Source organism: Nerophis lumbriciformis, linkage group LG30 (assembly GCF_033978685.3).
Source record: "Nerophis lumbriciformis linkage group LG30, RoL_Nlum_v2.1, whole genome shotgun sequence".
In the NCBI taxonomy this organism is placed as follows: domain Eukaryota; kingdom Metazoa; phylum Chordata; class Actinopteri; order Syngnathiformes; family Syngnathidae; genus Nerophis; species Nerophis lumbriciformis.
The window spans coordinates 26,762,333-26,787,586 of NC_084577.2; the positions used below are offsets into that span (position 1 = coordinate 26,762,333).

The 25,254-nt window shown below is 39.3% G+C and overlaps 1 protein-coding gene and 1 non-coding gene across 3 annotated transcripts in view; one reads left to right on the top strand and one right to left on the bottom strand.

The window, feature by feature from the left end:
- relt (RELT TNF receptor) overlaps nucleotides 1-25,254 on the bottom strand; it is a 72,057-nt gene that overhangs the window by 42,645 nt on the left and 4,158 nt on the right. The gene's annotated exons all lie outside the window — the stretch shown is intronic.
- trnae-uuc (transfer RNA glutamic acid (anticodon UUC)) lies at nucleotides 8,237-8,308 on the top strand. The gene has a single exon. It is a non-coding gene; the product is annotated as a tRNA-Glu (tRNA).

Sequence of the window (25,254 nt, forward strand, 5' to 3'; positions counted from 1 at the left end):
CAGCGTGAGTGACTTTGATGGGGAAACATTGTTGTGTTACATACTTTTGTGTGGTGTTGCTTCCTTATTTGTCATTATTCAAATGGCAGCTGAACTGAATGGGACAGTTTGTCATAATTAAGTCGGTTGGCTGGAACAAAAAATACCGACAGCAGTATCGTTGGTCCAGAATCTTCATGGTCTTCAGGGACTGACCTAATTAAGAACCGGTACCAAAAAATATCGTTATTCGGTACACATCCCTTACTATGAGGCAGTAGAAAGACTAAAAAGAAACACTATAACTAGCCATTCAGAGTGACTATTTGTATTTGACTACTTTGTCATAATTAGTCCATCAAAATGCTTGAAATTCCCAAGTGTGACCATACGGTGAATTATGCAGAGGTGGGTAGTAACGCGCTACATTTACTCCGTTACATCTACTTGAGTAACTTTTGGGATAAATTGTACTTCTAAGAGTAGTTTTAATGAAACATACTTTTACTTTTACTTGAGTATATTTATAGAGAAGAAACGCTACTTTTACTCCGCTACTTTTATCTACATTCTGCTCGCTACTCGCTACTAATTTTTATCGATCTGTTAATGCACACTTTGTTTGTTTTGGTCTGTCAGACAGACCTTCATAGTGCCTGCGTTTCAACAAATACAGTCACTGGTGACGTTCACTCCGTTCCACCAATCAGATGCAGTCACTGGTGACGTTGGACCAATCAAACAGAGCAAGGGGTCACATGACCTGACTTAAACAAGTTGAAAAACGTATTCGGGTGTTACCATTTAGTGGTCAATTGTACGGAATATGTACTGTACTGTGCAATCTACTAATAAAAGTTCCAATCAATCAATCAAAAATGTGAAGGAAAAAAGACCCTTTTTTATTTCAACCGTACATCCCGTCAAAAGCCTAAAGACTGACTGCACAGTTCCTGTCTTCACAATAAAAGTGCCGCTCCATCGCGCCTGCGCTTTCGAAATAAGACTCTCCCAAAGCCAGCGCAAACAAGCTAGCAAGCTACGGAGTTTGCCGCCAATGTATTTCTTGTAAAGTGTATAAAAACGAATATGGAAGCTGGACAAATAAGATGCCAAAAACCAACCACTTTCATGTGGTATTAGACAGAAAGGAGGACTTTTTTCTCCTCCATTCGAAAATGTGGACGTTATCATCACTACTGTCTGATTCCAATCAATGCAAGTCATCAGAATCAGGTAATACACCAACTTATATTCTTGCCTTAATGAAAGAAAGGAATCTATATGTGTTAGACATGCATGTATATTCATTAAAACACCTTTAACATGTAAACAAAAACGGCAAAATAAATATAAATTATATACTGTATATATCAATGTATATATATATATATATATATATATATATATATATATATATATATATATATATATATATATATGATATGTGTGTGTATGTTACTCATTAGTTACTCAGTACTTGAGTAGTTTTTTCACAACATACTTTTTACTTTTACTCAAGTAAATATTTGGGTGACTACTCCTTACTTTTACTTGAGTATTAAATCTCTAAAGTAACAGTACTCTTGCTTGAGTACAAATTCTGGCTACTCTACCCACCTCTGGAATTATGTAATCGTTCCAAGTCACACAGCCGTTATTTCCAATCTGACAAGACAAGCTATAAAACGCAACCGCTGGATTACGTGAAAGTCACCTTGCAAATTCAGACAGAGCAAATGAGTCCTCAGTTCTCCATTCTGCTTCAAAGCGTAATAAGCAGACTACAGGATTATACGCACACACAAAGAAACCATTCGCCCAAAGAGGGCCACATTTAAAATATCCGGCCTCATGACCCAAGTGGAAGTATGCAGTTGGCATTCATATAAACATACTTCCATATATTACTTACTACAATGGTGTTGTTTGAGTGAGACTTGCTTGTATTTTATTCTGTAATTCTGATCGCAGACACACCCTTCAAGTCATGCTTGCACGCAAAATAGAAAGGATGTTGATGGTTCGGCAAGTCCCCTGTGCTATTGGCAGGCTTGTAAAGTATATTTATAATAGCTGCATAATTGCACCAGAAAACAGTGCGAAAACAAATTGGACTTGCAGTATAATTAGGACAGATCAAGTTAGTCCTGTCCTGTTGGATTCAGTGACGTTTCAGAATCATAATAGTTTTTATTGCCATTGTTTGAGAACGGGTTCACAAACTACGATTTTTTCTTGGTGCAATCGTGCAACATAAAACACATATAATACAGACTCGGTAATAAAATGAGCTGTAACTGACCAATCAGATCTTGTTATTGTTCATGTGCCTGATGGCCGAGGGGAAAAAACTGTTTAGGTGGCGAGTGGTGTGGGTCTGGATGGATCGTAGTCTCCTGTCTGAGGAGAGAGGGGAGAATAGTTTGTGTCCAGGGTGAGAAGTTTATAAGGGTTATACAGGTAAAAGCCAGTACCAGTAAATTATAATATTTTGAAAAACTTGATTTATTTCAGTAATTGCATTCAAAAGGTGTAACTTGTACATTATATTTATTCATTGCACACAGACTGATGCATTCAAATGTTTATTTCATTTAATTTTGATGATTTGAAGTGGCAACAAATGAAAATCCAAAATTCTGTGTGTCACAAAATTAGAATATTACTTAAGGCTAATACAAAAAAGGGATTTTTAGAAATGTTGGCCAACTGAAAAGTATGAAAATGAAAAATATGAGCATGTACAATACTCAATACTTGGTTGGAGCTCCTTTTGCCTCAATTACTGCGTTAATGCGGCGTGGCATGGAGTCGATGAGTTTCTGGCACTGCTCAGGTGTTATGAGAGCCCAGGTTGCTCTGATAGTGGCCTTCAACTCTTCTGCGTTTTTGGGTCTGGCATTCTGCATCTTCCTTTTCACAATACCCCACAGATTTTCGATGGGGCTAAGGTCAGGGGAGTTGGCGGGCCAATTTAGAACAGAAATACCATGGTCCGTAAACCAGGCACGGGTAGATTTTGCGCTGTGTGCAGGCGCCAAGTCCTGTTGGAACTTGAAATCTCCATCTCCATAGAGCAGGTCAGCAGCAGGAAGCATGAAGTGCTCTAAAACTTGCTGGTAGACGGCTGCGTTGACCTTGGATCTCAGGAAACAGAGTGGACCGACACCAGCAGATGACATGGCACCCCAAACCATCACTGATGGTGGAAACTTTACACTAGACTTCAGGCAACGTGGATCCTGTGCCTCTCCTGTCTTCCTCCAGACTCTGGGACCTCGATTTCCAAAGGAAATGCAAAATTTGCTTTCGTCACAAAACATGACTTTGGACCACTCAGCAGCAGTCCAGCTGGTGTCGGTCCACTCTGTTTCCTGAGATCCAGGGTCAACGCAGCCGTCTACCAGCAAGTTTTAGAGCACTTCATGCTTCCTGCTGCTGACCTGCTCTATGGAGATGGAGATTTCAAGTTCCAACAGGACTTGGCGCCTGCACACAGCGCAAAATCTACCCGTGCCTGGTTTACGGACCATGGTATTTCTGTTCTAAATTGGCCCGCCAACTCCCCTGACCTTAGCCCCATAGAAAATCTGTGGGGTATTGTGAAAAGGAAGATGCAGAATGCCAGACCCAAAAACGCAGAAGAGTTGAAGGCCACTATCAGAGCAACCTGGGCTCTCATAACACCTGAGCAGTGCCAGAAACTCTTCGACTCCATGCCACGCCGCATTAACGCAGTAATTGAGGCAAAAGGAGCTCCAACCAAGTATTGAGTATTGTACATGCTCATATTTTTCATTTTCATACTTTTCAGTTGGCCAACATTTCTAAAAATCCCTTTTTTGTATTAGCCTTAAGTAATATTCTAATTTTGTGACACACGGAATTTTGGATTTTCATTTGTTGCCACTTCAAATCATCAAAATTAAATGAAATAAACATTTGAATGCATCAGTCTGTGTGCAATGAATAAATATAATGTACAAGTTACACCTTTTGAATGCAATTACTGAAATAAATCAAGTTTTTCAAAATATTCTAATTTACTGGCTTTTACCTGTAAGTAGGGGTGTAACGGTACACAAACATTTCGGTTCGGTACGTCCCTCGGTTTAGAGGTCACGGTTCGGTTCATTCTCGGTACAGTAAGAAAACAACAAAATATACATTTTTGGGTTATTTATTTACCAAATTTGCTAAATCTTCCACCAAAAACATTTTTCTTAGTGGAATATTTGATGTGAAGTAATCGGAACCTTGGATAGGTCAACAGTTCATAATAACATTGATTTTGATTCAATATTGTTTTGAGCAATGACAGTTTGAAAAAAAAAAAAAACAGCTTTGTTTTATTAGTCAACGTTGCAACGTTTTCTAAATTACATTTCACCTTTAAGCTTTTTTATTTCACTTTTGTTATGTTTTTGTTTATTTTAATAGTATTTTTAGAATGTGCCGTGGGCCTTTAAAACATTAGCTGTGGGCCGCAAATGGCCTCCAACGCACACTTTTGACACCCCTGCTATAGATAATAAAAAATTTAATCTGATATATCCATGGATAAAACGCAGAGCCTGGCGACGCATGCGCGTTTATCATAACTCTCTCTCTCTCTCTCTCTGTCTCTGCCCCTCCCTCACCAATGCTGCTGCACGCACAATTTGTTTTGTTTTTAACCCCTTCTTAACCCTGAACGTACATTGAAAATACACGCAACCCTAACACAAAATGCCGGACATTTGAGGCATTTAATAAACTCTGCCCTGACAGCTCCGCAAAAGAGGACATGTCCGGTGAAAAGAGGACGTATGGTCAGTCTATCCTAGCCCGTTAGCTTCTAGCATGCCGTGTGTTGTGCCTCGGTGTGCATTGTTTACACAACGTGCGTTACGCTACTTAATATGTCCGTGTGGAAACTCGCTCGGTACACCTCCGAACCGAACCGGAACACCCGTACCAAACGGTTCAATACAAATACACGTACCGTTACACCCCTAATTATAAGGAAAAATAACAAGTATTGGATAAATATTATATTTAATCACATTTCCTCCATAGTTCAAAGGAAACAGCCCTTTTATGGACGTTTTTCTTTATTTTACACATTGTAATTTGTAAAATAGGGCAAGTACGAGGTGGCTAACGATGCAGTTAACTGGAGTAATGTAAAGCCCCTTTAAAGCCCCTTTAAAAAAAATATTACATCAAAAACCAGCCTTGTGACCTGAATATTAACCAAGTATTAGTGATATTGTTATTATAAGCGCTAATGCCGAGGATGTACTTTTTGCGGCGCCGTGATCACAGAGCAGGTTGTGTTATGTGTAACCATGTGTGTTGAATTTTTGTGCTGGTGGATTTTTTTGTTTTCTGCGCCATGACTAGGGAAGGTTGTTTGGATTGGCTCATAAGTCATACTTGCCAACCCTCCCGGATTTTCCGGGAGACTCCCGAAATTCAGCGCCTCTCCCGAAAACCTCCCGGGACAAATTTTCTCCCGAAAATCTCCCGAAATTCAGGCCGAGCTGGAGGCCACGCCCCCTCCAGCTCCATGCGGACCTGAGTCCGCTTTCCAACAATATAAACAACGTCTACAGTAAAGCAGTTCGTCTGCCGTAAACAGCAATGTTGTGACACTCTTAAACAGGACAATACCGCCATCTAGTGCATTTGATGAAATCACTTTTGTGTGTGCCCACAGCAATTCATCATCAGAGTTCAGCATGGTTAGAAAGATAGTGACAGAGAATAGAACAAGGATGGACAATTCAACTCTTAACTCAACAATGAGTAGATGAGTGTTATGTGTGTGTATATGTGTAAATAAATGAACACTGAAATTCAAGTATTTCTTTTATATATATATATATATATATATATATATATATATATATATATATATATATATATATATATATATATATATATATATATATATATATATATATATATATATAATAAAATAAATATATATTTATAGCTAGAATTCACTGAAAGTCAATTATTTCTTTTATATATATATATATATATATATATATATATATATATATATATATATATATATATATATATATATATCCATCCATCCATTTTCTACCGCTTATTCCCTTCGGGGTCGCGGGGATAGATATGTATATATATATATATATATATATATATATATATATATATATATATATATATATATATATATATATATATATATATATATATATATATATATATATGAAATACTTGACTTGGTGAATTCTAGCTGTAAATATACTCCTCCCCTCTTAACCACGACCCCAACCACGCCCCCCACCCCCCACCTCCCGAAATTGGAGGTCTTAAGGTTGGCAAGTATGTCATAAGTAAATGCTGTGCTACACCTTCTTGGAAAGTACAATTATTGGCAGAGATACTTTTGAGAAAGTGAAAGGATTTTAAGTGTGCCTTACAGTCCGAAAAATACGGTACCTCAATTTTCCACTTTTTTGAGTAGATTAATAGTGGCCTGTGGATTAATGGATCGCTAAGAGGACGGTTGATAAGACGCGGTTGTGACTCGTCGTGAGTAAAGCGCGCTCACTTCAAACTGACACAGCGTGCGTAATTTCGATGAGGAAACATTGTTGTGTTACAAACTTTTGTGTGGTGTTGCTTCCTTATTTGTCATTATTCAACTGGCAGCTGAACTGAATGGGACAGTTTGTCATAATCAAGTTGGTCGGCTGGAACAAAAAATACCGACAGCAGTATTGTTGGTCCAGAATCTTCATGGACTGACCTACCGGTAATTAACAACCGGTACCAAAAAATATCGTTATTCGGTATACATCCCTTACTATGAGGCAGCATTTACTTACCTTCTTGGAAAAGTGCAAATATTGTCAGGGATATTTTTGAGAAAATGAAAGGATTTTAAGTGTGCCTTATAGTCCGAAAAATACTGCACCTCAATTTTCCACTTTTTTGAGTGGATTAATACATTTTTGTGCTGATGGATTTTTTCCCCCTGCACCATGACTAGGGAAGGTTGTTTGGATTGGCTCATATAAGTAAATGCTGTGTTACACCTTCTTGGAAAGTACAATTATTGGCAGAGATACTTTAGTTGGCGACGAATTAGCAGCAAACAGACCTCTAGATATTTATATGACATGGATACACCACTCCCAGTCATATTGTTTGTTGAACTTGTGATGTCTCGCGGGCCAAATTGAAGACACAGGCGAACCCGCACTTATAATTTGGACACCCCCTGCTTTATGTCATGTCTTTGGATGTTCCATCTGCACTTCAAACTATTGTGCTCTCAACTTGCATGTTTCCTTTATATAACTGGTTGTGTTATCAGGTAATGGATGGACAGTAACACCACCAAGAATACTTCAGCTTGCGCAACGAACACGACCAATCTCTACCATGATGCTTTGTTATTGCATGGAGAACAACCACATTCAACACACTAGAAAAAGGGAGAAGAGGTTTTGTTTAGGTGGAAAATCTTATTTTTAACCAGAAACTAGTCAAACAAAACATTATACGGTTATGTAGTCAATTTATTTTGGGGTTGTTTTGAACCAATGGTGGTTAGAGTATTAAGAAAACAGAATTAATAACCAAGAATTGATTCTGAATCGAATCACCCCAAGAAGCGGATGGAATCGTGAAGTGAAGCCCAAAAATTCCCATCTCTATTCTAGACACATAATTAGTACATACGACAATTAGAACTGTGTTAAAAAGTCTGCCCTTGCACTGAATAATGACTTCAGGCCTACCAAAGCTCAGGGTCACTATCTGTCGGTAGCAATGGTGAACAAATTTAGTCACGTGGTTAAAATGTGAATACTTTGTGCGGCCTCGGGATGGGTACCGTTTACATTTGAACTGATATAGCACTAGAACTGTACTTATTACGCACCAACTGTTTTTGATTCTAACGTGCGTCTTAGTGGAATTTTTCATTAACAAATTTGGAGGTGTTGAAATCGCCATGTAAAATCGCTAATGCTAATCAGTCGCATGTCAATAGCAAAGCCAATGTACAGTACAGGCCAAAAGTTTGGACACACCTTCTCCTCATTTAATGCGTTTTCTTTATTTTCATGACTATTTACATTGTAGATTGTCACTGAAAGCATCACAACTATGAATGAACACATGTGGAGTTATCTACTTAACAAAAAAAGGTGAAATAACTGAAAACACGTTTTAAATTCTAGTTTATTCACAATAGCCAACCGTTGCCCGGACTACTGCTTTGCAGTCCCATATGGTCTAGCGGTTAGGATTCCTGGTTTTCACCCAGGCGGCCCGGGTTCGACTCCCGGTATGGGAACTACCCTTTTATACCATGAATTGATTAACGTGGACCCTGACTTAAACAAGTTTAAAAACGTATTCGGGTGTTACCATCCATCCATCCATCCATCTTCTTCCGCTTATCCGAGGTCGGGTCGCGGGGGCAGCAGCCTAAGCAGGGAAGCCCAGACTTCCCTCTCCCCAGCCACTTCGTCCAGCTCCTCCCGGGGGATCCCGAGGCGTTCCCAGGCCAGCCGGGAGACATAGTCTTCCCAACGTGTCCTGGGTCTTCCTCGTGGCCTCCTACCGGTCGGACATGCCCTAAACACCTCCTTAGGGAGGCGCTCGGGTGGCATCCTGACCAGATGCCCGAACCACCTCATCTGGCTCCTCTCGATGCGGAGGAGCAGCGGCTTTACTTTGAGCTCCCCCCGGATGACAGAGCTTCTCACCCTATCTCTAAGGGAGAGCCCCGCCACCCGGCGGAGGAAACTCATTTCGGCCGCTTGTACCCGTGATCTTGTCCTTTCGGTCATAACCCAAAGCTCATGACCATAGGTGAGGATGGGAACGTAGATCGACCGGTAAATTGAGAGCTTTGCCTTCCGGCTCAGCTCCTTCTTCACCACAACGGATCGATACAGCGTCCGCATTACTGAAGACGCCGCACCGATCCGCCTGTCGATCTCACGATCCACTCTTCCCTCACTCGTGAACAAGACTCCGAGGTACTTTAACTCCTCCACTTGGGGCAAGATCTCCTCCCCAACCTGGGTGTTACCATTTAGCGGTCAATTGTACGGAATATGTACTGTACTGTGCAATCTACGAATAAAAGTCTCAATCAATCAATCAATCAAAAGCACACTCTTGGCATTCTCTCGATGAGCTTCAAGAGGTGGTCACCTGAAATGGTTTTCAGTTCACAGGTGTCATAGTTTTGATGCCTTCAGTAACAATATCATACCTGCCAACTTTTGAAATCAGAAAAACCTAGTAGCCAGGGTCCAGGGGCTGCAGGCCCCGGTAGGTCCAGGACAAAGTCCTGGTGGAGGGTTCAGGCCGCCCCCCGACGCAAAATGATTATTAGCATTCAGACAGGTTAAAATGTTGCTAAAACCATCACTTTTCTATCAGTCACAGTGACTTTTCAAAACAAAAATATTACAGCAAAAATCATATGGGTTGATTGACATGTTTATTCTGTAAGATAACTTCAATAGTTTGAAATTATTTTGACAGTTAATGCCAGTTATCCTGTCAACCTTTCACAAGACTTCAATTTGTTAATTGAAAGTATAAACAGTATAAACACTTTTTACAGTAAGCAAATGGTAAAACAGTACTAAACAATTCCATTTAAAAAAAATTGGTGTCATTAACTTTCTGTCCAAGCTTGTATAATCTACTGCCTTGTTCAATTGTAAAAAATATTCTGTGCCTAAAATTCACATTTCTATCACAATTATCATACTGTAAACATGGTAAGCTAACTTCATTAAAATTAATAGTCCTGTCAATAGCATGGAATTACAATTCAAATGTAGTTTTTTTGTAAGCCTTTCAAAAGAATTCAAAATATGAAAAATTTATGAAAATTAATTTAAGCCATCAGACACTTGAAAAGTGGCACATCACATCTCTAATGTAATCATTTGAACTTTTCAACAGAAATAGCACTGCAAAAATATTAAGGACATACTTCTGTATTTTGGTAGTTATGCAAGATTTCTTCAACTTGGACTTGAAAGCATAAATAGTATAAACACTTTTAACAGTATAACAGTACTAAACAATTCCAATAGATAACATTGGTGTCATTACCTTTTTGTGGCTAAAATCCAAATTTATTCTATCAGATTGATCATACTGCAAAAATGATATGGTAACTTTATGATAAGTTTACTTCATTAAAATGTAATTCAATAGCATCATAAATAAAACTTCGGCATTTATCACATCCAAAGAATCTGTTTGGGCGACGAAAAACGTTGAAAGTTTTCCACTTGTATCACTAGCAACGGCATTAGACTTGTGTTTTTTTGTCCCAACGTGGTCTTTTACATCGCTAATTCCTCCGTGTCCGATCGAAAAATCTTGTCTGCACAAGGTGCAATTCGCGTAGTTTTCACCCTTTTTGGAACGGATAATTATTCCCGGATAGGCTTTTGAATATTCTTCACGGAATGACTGCGGTTTTCTTTTCGGTTTAAGACTCGTTTGAGATTTTTCTCCGGCTGATTCCATGATCGTTCGCTCGTTTGGAAACAATGGCAACAGGTGCCTCGTGCTTGGCAGCGGTGCTATAAATAGCCTCGCGCATGGCATTCGGAATGGCTCGATAGGAAGTTACGGGAAGCAGTGTCGATTGTCGTTGTTGTTACGCGATTTCGTGAATAAAACTTACATTTTTTTAATGTTTTTTAATTAATGAAAAATCTTATTTTTTATCACTGCAACCGTAACCCGGAATAGGTTGATGAAAACCGTACCAATTACGGGAAAACCGGAGTAGTTGGCAGGTATGTAATATTCAATGTAAATAGTCATGAAAATAAAGAAAACCCGTTGAAATGAGAAGGTGTGTCCAAACTTTTGGCTTGTACTGTATATCAGCATCAAGCTAGCGCATTCTTGGAAAAGTGGACTCTTAAGTTTAAGTTTAAGTTTCAAGTTTATTCACAATACCATATAACAATTACAATAGTAGTGAAATATCATCATTTAAAGATGTTGGTACGTGAAAGGGTCCCCCAAATAAGCTAGAAGAAGCTTTAGACAGGGGGTCCAGAGGACAGTATATACATGGAATGATGAAACATGGTAGCAAGCACAACAACAAAAAACAACAAAAAACAACGCTATATGATTAACACAAGATAATAGTACTAAAGCAAGCATACACATACATACATACATTCATTCAACCATGCAAAACCCAACAGTAGTCTACCCCACATGAGGCATTAAATATAGGTGGTTAGTAGGTAAGTTTTCAGTTTCTTTTTGAAGTTGGAGAATGAATACAGCATCTTGAGGCTCTCATTAAGCCGGTTCCAAATCTTTGGTCCCCTGCATACAACACTTCGAGCGGTACAATCCAGTAAACGATGTTTCCCTGATATCAGATCTAAGTTACGAGTGTTGTGGGCATGCTGGGGATGGTAGATAGGAATCAAGCTACAGAGCCTAAAATTCAGCCTGTAAATGACTTGATAGGTTAAACAAGCATTTTGATAAATATTGAACTCTGTCAGTCTTAAGAGATGATAATTATGGAATAGATGTCGAGTGGGGGCATTAAACTTGGACCATGACAGGGCCCGTATGATTTTCTTTTGCATGGATTCTAATTTGTGGAGGTAGGTAGGGAAGGTGTTACACCAGATGACATTACAGTAGTTTAGATGTGGTTCAAAGAGAGTTTTATATAGGGTGAGTAGAGCACAAAGAGGAAGATAATGACGAAGGTGAAAGAACAGACCAACATATTTGGATAATTTGTTTAACACTCTTAGGACCCTTGCCTACTAAAGGGAGGGTCCCAATACTTACAATACTAAAAAAGGAAAACAAAAACATTAATAAAAGCAACAGTATTGTATAATTGTTGTTTAATGGTTTCAATCCAAAATTGTTATTTTTTTTTTATTGATTAATTCTTGAAAATTATTAATCGAATTAAAAGCGGAATAAATACATATCGCGATTTGGATGTGAATCCTTTTTTTTGGGTATTAGAGTTCTAAATGCGTGAATTACTTCCACCTTTATATGAAAAACTGGGTGACATTTTTTGATTCATGTGAAATATGCACAGCATTGCTAAGGAATTGCTGCAATATGCTATGGCAGAAAATAGTAGTGCCTAATAATACACCTGACATTATGTCACATTGTGCACATAGGAACACACGTGGCATGTCAGGTTGGTGTAGTGTCTTACGCAATATTACACCCGATCAAAATCACATGAAAATCTACTTAACCAACAAAAAAAGATGACTGTACGTGGCATGTTTCGGACTGCTAACAGTGGCTGTTCAACCTCTTTTGCATTGGTAATGCATACCAACCATTTCTTATGGAAAAAACACTCGTGGAAAGACAATGTCTCATTATAGAACCACCCCCCACATTTCTTGCATGGCAAGCATGCATTCCAACACTCGTGCTCTTTGGCGTTGGCTTGTCATGTTTTCCAGTGGAACGGTACACCGGCACCGGGTCATCAAGATAGAACTTGAGAGGTGGACTGGACAAGAACAGAGTGGAGCGAGACACATGACAGCGGCTTTTATTTTTTTATGTGCGCTTATTGAGCAGTGATGGACAGTAACAGGCCACATGTAGCAAAGCTGCGTCAGTGTTTCCCCCAGAATATTTGTTAGTTAAAGGGGAACATTATCACCAGACCTATGTAAGCGTCAATATATACCTTGATGTTGCAGAAAAAAGACCATATCTTTTTTTAACCGATTTCCGAACTCTAAATGGGTGAATTTTGGCGAATTAAACGCCTTTCTAGTATTCGCTCTCGGGAAGCAATCCGCCATTTTCTCAAACACCGAGTCAAATCAGCTCTGTTATTTTCTGTTTTTTCGACTGTTTTCCGTACCTTGGAGACATCATGCCTCGTCGGTGTGTTGTCGGAGGGTGTAACAACACGAACAGGGACGGATTCAAGTTGCACCAGTGGCCCAAAGTGGCAAGAAATTGGACGTTTGTTCCGCACACTTTACCGACGACAGCTATGCACGACAGAGATGGCAAGAATGTGTGGATATCCTGCGACACTCAAAGCAGATGCATTTCCAACGATAAAGTCAAAGAAATCTGCCGCCAGACCCCCATTGAATCTGCCGGAGTGTGTGAGCAATTCAGGGACAAAGGCCCTCGCTAGCACGGCAAGCAATGGCGGCAGTTTGTTCACGCAGACGAGCGAGCTAAACCCCCTGGATGTCTTGGCTCACACCGTCCCTTATGCATACTTGCCAACCTTGAGACCTCCGATTTCGGGAGGGGGGCGTGGCTAAAAGGGGAGGAGTATATTCACAGCTAGAATTCACCAAGTCAAGTATTTCATATATATATAATATATATATATATATATATATATATATATATATATATATATATATATATATATATATATAACAAATACTTGACGTTCAGTGAATTCTAGCTATATATATATATATATATATATATATATATATATATATATATATATATATATATATACGTAAATATATATATTTATTTTATTATATGTATATATATATATATATACATATGGTGGTTGGGGTGGGAGGGTGCGTGGTTGGGGGCGTGGCTAAAAGGGGAGGAGTATATTCACAGCTAGAATTCACCAAGTCAAGTATTTCACATATATATATATATATATATATATATATATATATATATATATATATATATATATATATATATGTATATATACGTAAATATATATATTTATTTTATTATATGTATATATATATATATATATATATATATATATATATATATATATAAATAAAATAAATACTTGAATTTCAGTGTTCATTTATTTACACATATACACACACATACCACTCATCTACTCATTGTTGAGTTAAGGGTTGAATTGTCCATCCTTATTCTATTCTCTGTCACTATTTTTCTAAACATGCTGAACTCTGATGATGCATTGATGTGTGGCACGCACAAAAGTGCTTTCATCAAATGCACTAGATGGCAGTTTTGTCCTGTTTAAGAGTGTCACAACATTGCTGTTTACGGCAGACGAACTGCTTTACGGTATATAAAAACGTGACTGCTGTTGTGTGTTGTTGCGGCGCTGGGAGGACGTTAATGAAACTGCCTAACAATAAACCCACATAAGAAACCAAGAACTCGCCCTCCATCATTCTACAGTTATAACGTGATTGGGCAGGTATGCTGGTTATATTGTGGGTTAGCGGACTCAGGTCCTCATGGACCTGAGTCCGCCTGAATTTCAGGAGTTTTTCGGGAGAAAATTTGTCCCGGGAGTTTTTCGGGAGAGGCGCTGAATTTCGGGTGTCTCCCGGAAAATCCGGGAGGGTTGGCAAGTATGCCCTTATGCCACCGAAGATGATCAAGAGAAGAATATCGACCCTAGCTTCCCTGGCCTGCTGACATCAACTCCAAAACTGGACAGATCAGCTTTCAGGAAAAGATAGCGGATGAGGGTATGTCTACAGAATATATTAATTGATGAAAATTGGGCTGTCTGCACTCTTAAAGTGCATGTTGTTGCCAAATGTATTTCATATGCTGTAAACCTAGTTCATAGTTGTTAGTTTCCTTTAATGCCAAACAAACACATACCAATCGTTGGTTAGAAGGCGATCGCCGAATTCGTCCTCGCTTTCTCCCGTGTCGCTGGCTGTCATGTCGTTTTCCTCGGTTTCGCTTGCATACGGTTCAAACCGATATGGCTCAATAGCTTCAGTTTCTTCTTCAATTTCGTTTTCGCTACCTGCCTCCACACTACAACCATCCGTTTCAATACATGCGTAATCTGTTGAATCGCTTAAGCCGCTGAAATCCGAGTCTGAATCCGAGCTAATGTCGCTATAGCTTGCTGTTCTATTCGCCATGTTTGTTTGTGTTGGCATCACTATGTGACGTCACAGGAAAATGGACGGGTGTATATAACGATGGTTAAAATCAGGCACTTTGAAGCTTTTTTTTAGGGATATTGCGTGATGGGTAAAATTTGGAAAAAAACATCGAAAAATAAAATAAGCCACTGGGAACTGATTTTTAATGGTTTTAACCCTTCTGAAATTGTGATAATGTTCCCCTTTAAGGTGGTGTCTCTCCAGGGGGAAGGGGGCTTCACCCGGGACTGGCGGACGGACGGGTAAGGGGCTGGGTGGGTGTAAGGAACAACGTAATTTGGCCTGTCGCCACCATCACGTCTCCATCTCATCGTAGCCTTGGGGGTGCAATAGACTACAGACTGTGGTGAAGTAGGCCGGCTTCGTCGCGTGAAGAAGCCTACAATTTTTGGTCGTGTTTTCCGCTCCGTGTTCTGAATGGCAATATACGATCTATATCTTGATATTTTTTCCATAAAGTAAAACCAAAACAGTCCTAGTTACCTGAGATACTAAGCATGTCATTATTTTGACTTAGTAAATATTGACTTACTATAAGTATGTCATTATTTTGACTTAGTAAATATTGACTTACTAAGACAAAATAATGACATACTTAGTATCTCAGGTAACCAGGACTGTTTTGGTTTTACTTTACGGAAAAAAATATCAAGATATATATCGTATATTGCCATTCAGCACACGGAGCGGAAAACACGACCAAAAATTGTAGGCTTCTTCACGCAACGAAGCCGGCCTACTTCACCACGTACAGGGTTTACCGCAATGTTTTGTTGTCAAGGCGGCCGCCTTAACAACAAAGAGCCACCGCCTAAACTAAAGTCTTTACATTTTTTTAATTTAAAACAATTAAAAAAAAAAAAAAAATTAAATGTTTTTGTCCTGTAAATTAAGCATGATGAGTTGAGCATATGTCAGCATGTGCATTTCCAACGTAGTTACGCTACGTACAGGGTTTACCGCAATGTTTTGTTGTCAAGGCGGCCGCCTTAACAACAAAGAGCCACCGCCTAAACTAAAGTCTTTAAATTTTTTTAATTTAAAACAATTAAAAAAAATAAAAAAATAAATGTTTTTGTCCTGTAAATTAAGCATGATGAGTTGAGCCTATGTCAGCATGTGGCCCCACTTTTTTTCAAACGCTTATTGCAAACGCTTATTTACAGTAAGTCATTAATTTGACTTAGTCATTATTTTGTCTTACTAAGTCAAAATAATGACTAAGTCAAATTAATGACTTACTGTAAATAAGCGTTTGCAATAAGCGTTTGAAAAAAAGTAAGTCATTAATTTGACTTAGTCATTATTTTGTCTTACTAAGTCAAAATAATGACTAAGTCAAATTAATGACTTACTGTAAATAAGCGTTTGCAATAAGCGTTTGGAAAAAAAGTGGGGCCACATGCTGACATATGCTCAACTCATCATGCTTAATTTACAGGACAAAAACATTTAATTTTATTTTTTTTTAATTGTTTTAAATTAAAAAAAATGTAAAAACTTTAGTTTAGGCGGTGGCTCTTTGTTGTTAAGGCGGCCGCCTTGACAACAAAACATTGCGGTAAACCCTGTACGTAGCGTAACTACATTTGTCGGTAGCGTCACTACTTTTTGAACGAGTAGCGATTCCTGCAGCTTAGCTATTTGTAGATTGATGTAGTGAGGTAGCTTCCACCAAAGCTACGAGCTACAAAGAGAGAAAACGGACTCTGAATCCAAGCAAAAAATATCCAATGACCTGGATGAACGACAACATCCATACATACGGAGAACATCCATGATGATTGGTTGGTGTTCGTATGATGACCCACAATTGGCGAAGGTTAGGGCCAAACATTATGGACTGGCCAATCAGAGGCAAGATAAGGCTAAATAGATAAAGATTTTTATCTAAATAAACCACTAATTATGGTTATTGGGCGCTTTTGTGTGTTTTCGTTACTTTTCTTTGTCTTTTCGGGCAGTTTTGTGTTTGGCTTTGAGCTGTTTGCGCTTTCCTTGCCCCCCCCCCAGCGCTATGGGGATCGCGGCCAGACATTCCATACCGAACCCAAACCGTAATCATAAAATTATATTATTATATTAAAGAAATACTAATAAAGATATATTTTACAAACGGAAAGTTACAGGAATGGACACATGATTCCATGTTTACATCTCATTGTGCAACATGTGAATGTTTTAGTGGGAACTGAATGCGATATCTGAAAGGGGTCCACATTATTTCCAAAGCAGGATCCCACACCCAGACATATAATACTAGTACACAACTCATGAAAAACAATGTTATAGTCATTGTAAGTCGGCCAAAACACTTATGTTAGAAAATAATCTCATGGAAATGACTGCTGTCATTTGATTGCAATAATAAAACATTGAACTTGTTATCTAGTCAGGTTTGGGACAGGTGTGTTGCAGGTGTGACCACAGTGCATGTGCACGTCTGACCTCGCTCACATGTGCGCCACTGAATGCTCAAGGAGTTTTTGCGTTTGCTCACACATGTGGAAAATTAAAGGAAACATTGTTTGGGGGTATCCATTATACGCCGACAGGGAAAAGTTTTTATTTACACGATGAGTCGGGCGTGTCTTGACCTCCGCGGCGGAGGCTCTGCCGAACCCCTGAGGCTGACTCACCGAACCCCTAGGGTTCGATCGAACCCAGGTTAAGAACCACTGGTATAAGTCTAAGTCATCGAAACCAGGAAGTAAAACCATAACAGACACGTACTCATGTCACATGACGACTAGGAAGTCAGAGACAGAGGGACGCTTCAAGCTGACCACTCAACAAAAAAAAACATACATGAAAATGGCAGAAGAATTCTCTCCCGGAGATTAGATTTTCCATTACTGATGAAGACGACGTGCAGGAAACCCACAATGATGCATAGACTGGACTCTCACTATTATGTTAGATCCACTATGGACTGGACTCTCACACTATTATGTTAGATCCACTATGGACTGGACTCTCACTATTATGTTAGATCCACTATGGACTAGACCAGGGGTGCTCATTACGTCGATCGCGATCTACCGGTCGATCTCGGAGGGTGTGTCAGTCGATCACCAGCCAGGCATTAAAAAAATAGTCCTAAAAATGAGCGATCATAAATCTTCACTATGACGTCACTTTCGTCACTTGATTGACATTCACGGCACCCGAGGGTCTTCTGAGATGACGCTGGCTGCTGCCAGCTCATTAAAATTACCGACTGGAAGGCGAGAAACACTTTATTTCAACAGACTCTGGCGCCGTACCTGTCGTCAAAACTCCAAAGACCGACTGCACAGTTGCACAATAAAAGCGCTGCTTCATCCTGCCTGCGCTACCAAAATAAGAGTCTCAGAAAGCTGGCGTGCACAAGCTAGCAAGCTACGGAGTTTGCCGACAATGTATTTCTTGTAAAGTGTATACAAAGGAGTACGGAAGCTGGACAAATAAGATGCCAAAAACCAACCACTTTCATGTGGTATTGGACAGAAAGGAGGACTTTTTTTCTCCTCCATTCGAAAATGCGGACGTTATCAGCACCACTGTCTGATTCTAATCAATGCAAGTCATCAGAATCAGGTAATACACCAACTTATATTCTTGTCTTCATGAAAGAAAGGAATATATATGTGTTAAACATGCCTGTATTATCTTTAACCACCTTTAAGTTGTTAACAATATTAACTATATGTGTTAAACATGCTTGTATTATCTTTAACCACCTTTAAGTTGTTAACAATATTAACTATATGTGTTAAACATGCTTGTATTATCTTTAACCACCTTTAAGTTGTTAACAATATTAACTATTTGTGTTAAACATGCTTGTATTATTTTTAACCACCTTTAACTTGTTAACAATATTAACTATATGTGTTAAACATGCTTGCATTATCTTTAAACACCTTTAACTTGTTAACAAAAACATATATTTCATAAATAAGTAAATATAAATTATATATATGAATGAGGTAGATCCCCACGACTTGATCAATTGAATAGTAGCTCGCCTGCAGAAAAAGTGTGAGCACCCCTGGACTAGACTCTCACAATATTATGCTAGATCCACTCGACGTCCATTGCACCGGTCGCCCGGGGTGGGGGGGTCCCCACATCTGCAGTCCCCTCCAAGGTTTCTCATGGTTATTACATTGGGTTGAGTTTTTTCTTGCCCCGATGTGGAATCTGAGCCGAGGATGTCGTTGTGGCTTGTGCAGCCCTTTGAGACACTTGTGATTTAGGGCTATATAAGTAAACATTGATTGATGTAAGTTGAAAAGGATTTGCGAATCATTGTAGTCTGTTTTTACTTACCAATTACACAACGTGCCGACTTCACTGGTTTTGGGTTTTGTACATCATGATAAAGACTTGAGTCCGTATCGCCCATCTTGAGACCAGAGTTGTGTGGTTTGAGTTAGATTCCATAGCGGTTTAAAAAAAAAAAGTGTTCAAACTGACAAGAGGTTCAATTTCCTCCTTTGTTGGCTGCATTGTCATTACTCAGCAATTGTTTTGTTAGCATCGCATGTACGTGGCAGCGCTAACACGAGGGACTGAGTGTGCACTCTGCAATACGTGACACACAATCACTCACTTGTGCCTCGTCACAAAGAGACTCACTCGTCCGTACTAAAGACTCTGACTTGTTCACCGTCAACTGGCCAGTTCATCTTCCAGAGGGAGTCTCGGGTGTTGGAATAGTGAGTAATGCCGTTCTGGTACTGAAGAGGAGTGTGCTTGGAATGGATTCATTAAAAGGGGAACTGCCGATTTTTGCTGATCATTCACAATCATTATGAGAGACCAGAAGACAAAAGGTTTTGGGGGTTTTTGCGTTCTAACATGTAATAAATGGTAAATTATACTTGTATAGCACTTTTTCTACCTTCAAGGTACTCAAAGCGCTTTGACACTATTTCCACATTCACACACTGATGGCGGGAGCTGCCATGCAAGGCCCTAACCACCACCCATCAGGAGCCTGCAATGCCTCAGACTGGAAGTCTCTCCAGAGAGTGGTGAGGACGGCGGAAAAGATCATCAGAACTCCTCTTCCTTCTATCCAGGAGATCGCAAAAAGCCGCTGCCTGACCAGGGCTCCGAAAATCTGCAGAGACTCCTCCCACCCCCACCAAGGACTGTTTTCACTGCTGGACTCTAGAAAGAGGTTCCGCAGCCTCCGAAGCGGAACCTCCAGGTTCTGTAACAGCTTCTTCCCTCAGGCCGTAAGACCCTTAAACGCATCATAATTATCCCCTCAAATTCCCCCCAAAAATGGATTAACTGGCTGGAATATAAACACAATATAACATACATCCATAAACCTGGATGCATATGCAAAAGTGCAATATATTTATCTGTACAGTAATCCAGTGACGTGCAGTCACTAGAGGCAGGTGAGGCGGGGCCTCACCTGCCATCATGGAAAGAAAAAAAATGTAAAAAGAAAAAAAATGTAAAAAGAAAAAAAATTAATTAAATTGTTATATGTATCCAGTGATTATACTATAAAGTTATTTTCCATTTAACTTCACCAGTTTTAGATTATTTTTATTCAAAATCGCTGAATTTTCACATTTGCCGTTCAAATACTGAGAAGAGACGGTGCGGTGAACAGCAGCCAGTTGAGGCACGTCACTCAGTGCCTCAACATGGATTCCGGACTCGGCTAACTGCTGGCCTGCTGTGCAGTGAGAGCGTATTGCTATATGAACTATATTATACATTTCCATAGTTTAGTTAGCTGAGGTATATAATGTACAGTGTATTTTGTCAACAACTGTATGTGTGTAACGTATTTCTTGTGCTGAGCGATCATAAAACGGCTGCAAAAGACGCACTGGCTGAGGCTCCAGTAACCCCGCCTCCTGCACCCCCGCCGTAGATTGCAACCCCTGACGGGAGTGTTATATCGACTAAAGCCCACACTTAAACTTTCCACGTGCAAGATTGAATCTATTTAAAAAAGTTATTTCATAAGAAGCCAAAAAGTGCAAAAACAATCATGTTCGTGTTGGAGGAGTTGTGAATGACTGCAGGGCCACAACATTAGGTACACCTGCAGACTGCAGGTGTATCTAATTCACAACTCCTCCAACACGAACATTATTGTTTTTGCACTTTTTGGCTTCTTATTAAATAACTTTTGTAACCTATTTTCATGGGCGTTCCTCTTTGTGATGTTAAGTTCCTGTTATGCGCTGTTATAAAGTATATGCCTTTAGCTCTTATTTTGAAGGCGCTAAGAGCGGAAGTGATGACACGGAGTGGAGCGGAAGTTTTTGAAAGAAGGTAAATAAAGTGGTCCTCGTGTAAACTGGAGCCTCCGTGTTTGTTATTTTGTAGTTTCATACAGTATAGGCGACATTTATAAACCCTCGGTTATACTTTTTTTAAATAGATTCAATCTTGTACGTGGAAAGTTTAAGTGAGGGCTCTAGTTGATATAAAACTCCCGTCAGGGGTGCATTAATCCAGCACAACAGCGGCGCATGGACTTAATTTATAAGTAAAGGTAAGACCATAATAACGTTTTTTTTATTAAATGTGCTTTTTTGTGTGCTACAGTTTGTATGTGTAAAGTTAAAGTTAAGTTAAAGTACCAATGATTGTCACACACACACTAGGTGTAATGAAATTTGTCCTCTGCATTTGACCCACCCCCTTGATCACCCCGTGGGAGGTGAGGGGAGCAGTGGGCAGCAGCGGCGCCGCGCCCGGGAATAATTTTTGGTGATTCAACCCCCAATTCCAACCCTTGATGCTGAGTGCCAAGCAGGGAAGAATGCTGGTATGAGCTTTTAAACATAATTCGTTAACTGCTGCCAATCAAATGGTGAATAAGATACTCTTTAGGGTTCATGTGTTTGTAAATCTGACTGTGATGAAGTCAGTGCCTCACCAGCCATCAACCTCACCGCACGTCACTGCAGTAATCTATTTATTTATATCTGCACCTTATTGCTTTTTCATACCTGCCAACTTTTGAAATCAGAAAAACCTAGTAGCCATTGTCCAGGGGCCGCAGGCCCCGGTAGGTCCAAGACAAAGTCCTGGTGGGGCTTTCAGGCTTCGCCCCCCGACGCAAAATGATTGATTGCATTCAGACAGGTTAAAATGTTGCTAAAACCATCACTTTTCTATCAGTCACAGTGACTTTTCAAAACAAAAATATTACAGCAAAAATCATATGGGTTGATTGACATGTTTATTCTGTAAGCTAACTTCAATAGTTTGAAATTATTTTGACAGTTAATGCCAGTTATCCTGTCAACCTTTCACAAGACTTCAATTTGTTAATTGAAAGTATAAACCGTATAAACACTTTTTACAGTAAACAAATGGTAAAACAGTACTAAACAATTCCATTAAAAAAAAATTGGTGTCATTATTAACTTTCTGTCCAAGCTTGTATAATCTACTGCCTTGTTCAATTGTAAAAAATATTCTGTGCCTAAAATTCACATTTCTATCACAATTATCATACTGTAAACATGGTAAGCTAACTTCATTACATCTCTAATGTAATCATTTTAACTTTTCAACAGAAATAGCACTGCAAAAATATTAAGGACATACTTCTGTATTTTGGTAGTTATGCTGTCAACATTTAACAAGATTTCTTCAACTTGGACTTGAAAGCATAAATAGTATAAACACTTTTAACAGTATAACAGTACTAAACAATTCCAATAGATAACATTGGTGTCATTACCTTTTTGTGGCTAAAATCCAAATTTAGCAACGGCATTAGACTTGTGTTTTTTTGTCCCAACGTGGTCTTTTACATCGCTAATTCCTCCGTGTCCGATCGAAAAATCTTGTCTGCACAAGGTGCAATTCGCGTAGTTTTCACCCTTTTTGGAACGGATAATTATTCCCGGATAGGCTTTTGAATATTCTTCACGGAATGACTGCAGTTTTCTTTTCGGTTTAAGACTCGCTTGCGATTTTTCTCCGGCTGATTCCATGATCGTTCGCTCGTTTGGAAACAATGGGCAACAGGTGCCTCGTGCTTGGCAGCGGTGCTATAAATAGCCTCGCGCACGGCATTCGGAATGGCTCGATAGGAAGTTACGGGAAGCAGTGTCGATTGTGATTGTTGTTACGCGATTTCGTGAATAAAACTTAAAAAAATAAAAAATAATTTAATTAATGAAAAACCGTATTTTTTATCACTGCAACCGTAACCCGGAATAGGTTGATGAAAACCGTACTAATTACGGGAAAACCGGAGTAGTTGGCAGGTATGCTTTTTTATCCTGCACTACCATGAGCTAATGCAACGAAATGTTGTTCTTATCTGTATTGTAAAATTCAAATTTGAATGACAATAAAAAGGAAGTCTAAGTCTAAGTGTCTTGCTCAAGGACACAATGGACGTGACTAGGTTGGTAGAAGCTGGGGATCGAACCAGGAACCATCACCACACCATCCCTTGGGTTGGCGACTTTGTGTCTATTTGAAGAGTTCAACATATGGGATCCGTCATTCCAATTTGTTTTAACTATTAAATGAACCAAAAATATAACTTATTGTATTTGTTTATATTTTTTCTAAATATCTGGAATGATCATGTCAATTAGGGATTTTTAATCAATTGTATGTTGAAATTGTTACTAATATTGATACTGTTGTTGATAATATTCATTTTTGTTTGACTGCTTTTAGATTGTTTTGTGTCATGTATGTGTGTCCTCTCAATTTGCTCTGTTTATTGCTATTCTGGATGTTGCTGGGTCGGCAGTAAATTTTGTTGACCCCTTTGAATATGAGGTGTCCACCATTATTTTAAAAATTTTAAAATTTTGTATAGGGGCTAAAATGATCCTCGTTAAGATTAGAAATTATAAGTAGATGACAAAGCATATTTGTGGAGGGGCGTGGCCTGCGGGCCTGTGGCGAAGTGGGATGTGCCAGGACCGGCTTCGAGATCAGCAACAGGTCGCATAAACAAAAAGAAGGTCACCAAAAGGGATCGATACCAACACGGATATCGACAAGATCCGTCCATTAGTGATGATTACCATGAATTGATTTACGTGGACCCCGACTTAAACAAGTTGAAAAACTTATTCGGGTGTTACCATTTAGTGATCAATTGTACGGAATATGTGCTGTACTGTGCAATCTACTAATAAAAGTCTCAATCAATCAATCCATGTATTTCCCATATAAACCATTCTAACTTATTTTCATCAAGCTATTTGAATGTTAAATCAAGATATACGTGTCATTTATGTACAATATAATAGTCGTCATCTTTCAAACTCCTCTCCAGCATGTAGGAATAATAATGTAAACATTGTCTCATTCTTGGTGGCTAGCAAAGCAGCTAATGGTAGCAATCAATTCTACCTCCAAATCACTTAAAAAAAATGCATTCAAAAACCATCAACAATATTTCCTTTCCGTTCCGTGACCTGTATAAAAACCAAGGAACTCCTTTTCTAGCGTAGTGACACATCGGCGTGCTACGGTATTGGTTTGTGATGCACAACACTGCAATAGGACAGCAATCTGTACTAGGGATGTCCCGATCCGATATTTGGATCGGATCGGCCGCCGATATTTGCCAAAAATTGCGTATCGGCAAGGCATGGGAAAATGCCGATCCAGATCCAGTTTAAAAAAAAACTCCGGTCCGTGTTTTCCAACGCACCGATTTAAATAATACATTCCACTTTTCTGCTGCTCCCTAATTTCCAGCACACCTTCAACACATCCACAGGTCTGTGGATTCTCACGCAGTTGCTTTTAGCTGCTGGCATTACACGACAGGCTCTTCTCACTCTTTTCTGTGTCTCCCTCTCACAGACAGCAAGTGCACCTTCTTACACACGTCACATACTGTCACGTCATACATCACATACGTATACGCCCTCTTCCAGCAGAGAGGTAGCAGCATGGCTAACGTTAGCTGTGATGCTAGCGCAGCCGTGCGAGCAACGCTCCCTCTAAGGTGCTCGCCTGTGCAATTGCGCACTGTTTAAGCGTCCTCTGCGCATAGCAAATCTATGCCACGCACAAAATCAAATAAAAAAATAAGCGCATAACAATTTTCGACACACAGACTTGACAGAGAAAACAGTTTTCGTCATCATTGTTCAAATATTTTAAGGTCTGTCGAGACGCTTATCTCCATTCGGTGCCACACGCCCACACCATCAAAATGCCGTGGCAAAAATTTCCACATCAACACCGTATGAAAGAATAAGTGATTTTTTTAGTTGTGATTTCCTTCTCTGCATGAAAGTTTAAAAGTAGCATATATTAATGCAGTATGAAGAAGAATGTTTTAATGTAGACATGCAAGCCTTGAAAGAAAATTTTG